The sequence below is a fragment of the Salmo salar genome, chromosome 10, assembly GCF_965601325.2.
Source record: "Salmo salar chromosome 10, fSalSal1, whole genome shotgun sequence".
NCBI classification, from domain to species: Eukaryota; Metazoa; Chordata; class Actinopteri; order Salmoniformes; family Salmonidae; genus Salmo; species Salmo salar.
The window spans coordinates 12,985,001-12,990,480 of NC_138300.1; the positions used below are offsets into that span (position 1 = coordinate 12,985,001).

The 5,480-nt window shown below is 42.1% G+C and overlaps 1 protein-coding gene and 1 long non-coding RNA gene across 3 annotated transcripts in view; one reads left to right on the plus strand and one right to left on the minus strand.

Moving 5' to 3' along the window:
* ccdc50a (coiled-coil domain containing 50a) overlaps positions 1 to 1,097 on the plus strand; it is a 37,369-nt gene extending 36,272 nt beyond the window's left edge. For both annotated transcript variants that reach the window (XM_045687328.2, XM_045687329.2), the window contains one exon: positions 1 to 1,097. This exon is cut by the window's left edge and continues 1,398 nt beyond it. The gene's annotated coding sequence lies outside the window, so the exon portion shown is untranslated.
* Positions 1,098 to 1,307: 210 nt separating this feature from the next.
* LOC106613516 (uncharacterized) lies at positions 1,308 to 4,438 on the minus strand. The gene is made up of 2 exons (XR_001330497.3): positions 4,143 to 4,438; positions 1,308 to 1,533 (listed from the first exon to the last, which is right to left on the minus strand). It is a non-coding gene; the product is annotated as an uncharacterized LOC106613516 (long non-coding RNA).
* Positions 4,439 to 5,480: the final 1,042 nt, after the last annotated feature.

Sequence of the window (5,480 nt, forward strand, 5' to 3'; positions counted from 1 at the left end):
CACACACCCATACCACTCCTCTCTGACAGAGGGTTGTGTCACATGAGTAAACATTCCCAGGGTAGACATGCATATGAGAGTGGAGGGAAGTTTGTCATCCACAGAATTAACAGGGAAACTGATTTCATTCTACTCAAAGGGACCTATTGACTCGGACAGCTGTGTGAAAGGGTTTACTGCTCTGTGGCCAGTTGAGTCATTTTCTTTTCATATTGAAATAAAAGATCACAATAGTGGGCAGTGGGAACAGAGAACACACTTATCAGACGTCATACTGTAATAGAGATACATGTATCAAAGGGGTTACAGGAGACTATAGGGACTTTTGGATATAGTATGCCTCCCAAATTGCACCCTATTCCCTATGTGGTGCACTACTTTTGACCAGGACCCATAGTGCTCTAGGGGGGAAATGTGTGCCATTTGGGACACGCACACATTGCGCCACATGTTAAACGCACAGGTGGAAAGAGTAATCAGACACTGTTCCCAGTTTGAAAACCGTTTAATTATGATCCTGTCGTATTTTACATTGTTCCCCCCCATTGACTTGAGTTTCTTTATCCAAGTCCGATGGTGTTGGCGTGCTTTGTCCCAAGTTGGTTTCATCTGCCCCGAGACTCTTCTGTACGCATCAAGACATTTTGAGGTGTAAAATGTTCTGAGATGAGATTTGTGCCATAAGGATGATTATTGTCAGGGACTTGTAGATAAACGGGGGAATCTCTGCTCTTTAAGTTCATGACAGTGGAGGAGGATCGGTGTAAAACTCCCAGAACTAAGGGATGTGTATATACCCTTTCGTCTGATAATAGGATCACCTTGTGGACATATTGGATATCAAATTAGAACACGTACATTATCTGAACCGATAGCGAGTGCATATTGGTGATTTGCTGTATACCGATTTGTGCTATATGCTGCGAGTGCAAAACGAACTGAATTCGAGTAAAGTTTGAACTGTTTCGCGATCCAGGGCCTGTATGTGGTCGGTCTACAAATCAGAAAGACTACGATGTGTGTTGGCGCTTACTGTAACTGAGATTGTTTTGTATCATGAACTGAATAAAGGTTTTGCTTTTACCATTTCAAAACAATATTTGCATGTCCAATTCTGTGGCGTCACTTGTATTCTAACTTCAGGCCCGGGTTCTATATCACATTTCTATCAAGACTAAAAACATGATGCAAGGCGCACAAGTGAATGGTTTGTGTGTGGCCCCAACTAGCCTAAATATTTCGAGGCGCATGTGGGTGCTATTACTGTACCTCCCCTCGAAAAGAATCAATCAAGATTCAGACTCCTAGGAATTTGCTTACAGTATTTATTCAGTGAGTTACAGATATTGTACGAGACGTGACTGGAAAATCGTATTGCAGAAGAGTTGACAATCAACGCATAAGTATGAAATATGTCAGTGTAAAGTCAACCATACTCTCTAAGGCTACACTGAAGGTGTTGTGCTACATTCCATCTTTCAGTCTCTTGTCAGGGGGGAAAGGGGTTGGTCTGGGTGGGATTCCCCACTTAACCTGTAGAGAGAGGACATGTATACACTTATTGCAACATTCTGTTGATGCCCTGGTTTTGCCTGCACCACATTGTGGAATAGAGGAAGGCTGTCTGCAACACACAGTACTATCCAAGGCCAATTCCATCTTCTAGCCTACAAGTTAAGACCTCGGTCACGTTCACTAGGCAAACGTTGAATAAAAGATTCCGTTTGCTCTAAATCACATAACGCTATCTGAACACTCCGCAACGTTGCGCCCCTCATAATCCTGTGACACCGACCAGGTGAAAAGAAAGTGGCAAATGTTACAAAGCCACGTCTTATGTAGGCCTAGTCTAATTGTAATCTCTGTTCACACTTGTGTTTGTTCTAACTAAGCTGTTGCGAGATATTTACCAGTAATGACACGCTTGACTCCTGATCAGTATTTGCATTACAAGGCAACTGTACCAAATGAGTATCTCCAGTTGGTTACAAGTGTAACCTGTTTTCACTGTTAGGCCTGCGACTGTTTGCATATACGAAGTCTTGCTGGGCACGGAGGTAAAATGGTTCTCAAATCATTATGGATTGAAATGACAAAAAAAATGAGCACATTTTTTCCTTGTTTGAACGGTGAAATTTGCTCACTTTTTTTTCTTCAATGTTCATGATAATGCAGAAGAAAAGTGTACACAAAAAATTAAGGACCCCTTCCTAATATTGAGTTTCACCCCCTCCTTTTTTCTTCTTCTTCAGAACAGCCTACATTTTTTTACGGGGCGTGAACTCGACAAGGTGTCAAGCGCGCCACGGGAATGCTGGCCCATGTTGACTGAAATGCTTCCCAGAGGGGTCAAGTTGGATGGATGTTCTTTGGGTGGTGGACCATTTTTGATACACACAGGAAACTGCTGAGTGTGGGGAAAACCCCAGCAGCGTGGCAGTTCTTGCCACAAACCGGTGCGCCTACTACCATACCCTGTTCAAAGGCACTTAAATATTTCACCCTCTGAATGGCACACAATCTATGTCATGGAAAGAGCAGGTGTCCTTAATGTTTTGTTACAGTATCCTACAAGAAATTGTCAGCAAAATACATTTTTTTGCTAAAAACTATCATTGTCCATCTCCAGATTAACAAATCAAATAGCCTAAAATCTGTTTCAAGTTGTATTTACGTACTCATTTGGTTTTCATGATAATGTTGAGAGGAGCAACCTTGCGATGAGTTCATAGCAATTTGATCAAATATAAAAAAGTGAGTCATGCTGGGTTGCGGTCATCAGGGAAAGTACATTCACCCATGTAGCTCTTCCCTGTGAGTTTAATGAGGAAGGAGGGTTGAGTGCTTCAGTAGAGCTGGTTCGCCAACATACCAGACATTGGAATTTTCTCAATTGCGTACTCTTCGTGTCCTCTCTCCTCACCTCCTTATCAAAACCCATTGAAGAGAAGCTCAGAGGGGAGGGACCTCTGGCTTTCTAATCCAATGGGTTTTGAGAAGGAAGTGAGGAGAGGACAAGAGGAGTACGCAATTGAGATGATCCTGTACTGATGGTTTGCTTGCATGTTACAACATCTGGGGGAGAAACAAACCCTTGACAACCTATGGGAGTCTGTGGGAGAATGTCAATTGTGTACTTCTCGCGTCCTCTCTCCTCGGCTCCTCAAAACCCATTGGATGAGGAAGACAGAGGTCCGTCTGACCTTACCCCTCCAATGGGTTTTGAGAAGGAGATGGGGAGAGGATGTGAAGTGTAGTGTATGCAATTGAGAGTCTCCCACTGAGACTGCACACGTACATCGTCAAGGTTTTTAAAAATGTGAGACACGCCACTGCCCCCTGGCTACAACAGTATGTATGAGTCTTAAACGCAGTAAAGGCCGTTTCCCAGACACAGATTAAAACATTCTCCATTGACAATGCTTTTTAGTCTAGAACTAGGTTTATTCTGGGTCCGGGTAACCGGCCCAATCACACTCGTCAGGTTATTAGGACTGTCTCCAATCTCCAACTTAAAACCGGAGGCCTTGACACCTGTTGACGTACTTGCTACACACACTACCAGAAACAATGACTGAAATCTGTTTGGCACATCTCAGGCAAGGTTTCTAGCTGTGTGGGCAACTTGTAACACTTGGAAAGGACTCTGTGAGAGAGGTAAACTACTGTTGTCCATTTATTACAGTCCTAGGTGGATATTTGTATCATTAGTGCATGCCTTATCATGCATTGTGGTTGCCACCTTTGCAATACAACAATATCATGGTTCATTGCTATTATCAAATACATGTAGGCCTACGGTATAAACGTTATCTTGAAGCAATAAGTAATTCCATGTGGCATTATCAATGCAATGACTATACCAGTTACATATATTAAGGATTTTACGACAGTTTAGCGTTTTTGAAGGAGCCATTGCTTCAGTCATGTGTAGGTTAGTGACAGGTTATTCAGGTGTTGGCCCGCAAAAAGGTTTACCTGTGCCGATTCAACTTTTTAAATCAGAGTCATACACTTGGAATTACTATTAAAACACTAGGAATACACAGGCTAGAGAACGAAAATGTTCAAGGAACACGACGTACGGCAATGAATACAATAGGACATGCCGACAGTTCAAGGTGTGCGTAGGGCTAACTCACCTGCCGTGGCGTCGGTGTGGTCAAATGTTCCATTTAAATAATCATGTAAATGTCAACTAGGCAGCGAGAATGTTTATGAAGAGCAGTCACTCATTGTATGGCTTGTCTTCCGTGAGAATTGAAAGTAAATGCAGCCGTGCCGAAACTAGAACAATGCCTTGTTGAGACATGGGAAAAGACACACGCCCAGTTGAATCAGCGCAACTTTCGCGCATTCATCATTGGAGAGGACAGCCAACTCAAAACAGTCACCCCGGACACTTTTTCAATTGAGTTTTGAAAGTGCAGTAACTGCAGTCGACTGTGGAGTTTTTTTTTTTTTTTTTTGACGCAGTAGTTGCAGTGTACTGCAGTTATACACCAAAATTGCTGCAGTAAAAAAAACTTATTTTGGACGCAGTATTTGCGTCATACTTCACTCTGACTGTAATCTGTTTTTGTAAGGGGATGGCGAGACGGCGAGACCAAAAATATATTTTTTTTACCAAATGAATTTGCCATTCCAAATGCCATTCCTTTTATTCATGCCTTTTACAGGTTTTTCTTAACTTGAGTTAATAGGCCTTGGGCACATCTTCAGGTAAGGGTGGTCAAAGGCATTGGATGTGTCAAGGCAGACAAGCACCTCTGTACCTAATTAAACCAGCCTTTGAGTGTTGCCTCAAAATGTGTGAAATTAGTTATTAGTTCTCCCTAGTCTGCTATTTCCCCCTAAAACGTTATGGTTATCAATTACCATTGACACATAATGCATTGTTTACCTTGTTTCTACTATTCTGCAATTAAGTGCCATTTTGTCAATGTTTGTCCATGTCTAGCTGAAACCTCATGTGTAGGCTACGAAGAAAGATTCATGACTTATTTCATTGTAGTATTTCATCTCATGCAGTATACCATGAAGTGTCAGTCGAAATATTAGGTGTCGTGCTAAATTATGAAGTTATTTTTTGTTTCAGTTGATAAGAAAGGAGGGAAAGATTATGGAATTTGAGTAACATGTTCCAGGTGAGTCCCCCTCCCCTTTTCTCTGATTAGGTTGGCTTGAGAGTTCTCTCTGAATCTGAGAGTTTTCTCTGATTAGGTTGGCTTGAGAGTTCTCTCTGAATCTGAGAGTTTTCTCGGATTAGGTTGGCTTGAGAGTTCTCTCTGAATCTGAGAGTTTTCTCGGATTAGGTTGGCTTGAGAGTTCTCTCTGAATCTGAGAGTTTTCTCGGATTAGGTTGGCTTGAGAGTTCTCTCTGAATCTGAGAGTTTTCTCTGATTAGGTTGGCTTGAGAGTTCTCTCTGAATCTGAGAGTTTTCTCGGATTAGGTTGGCTTGAGAGTTCTCTCTGAATCT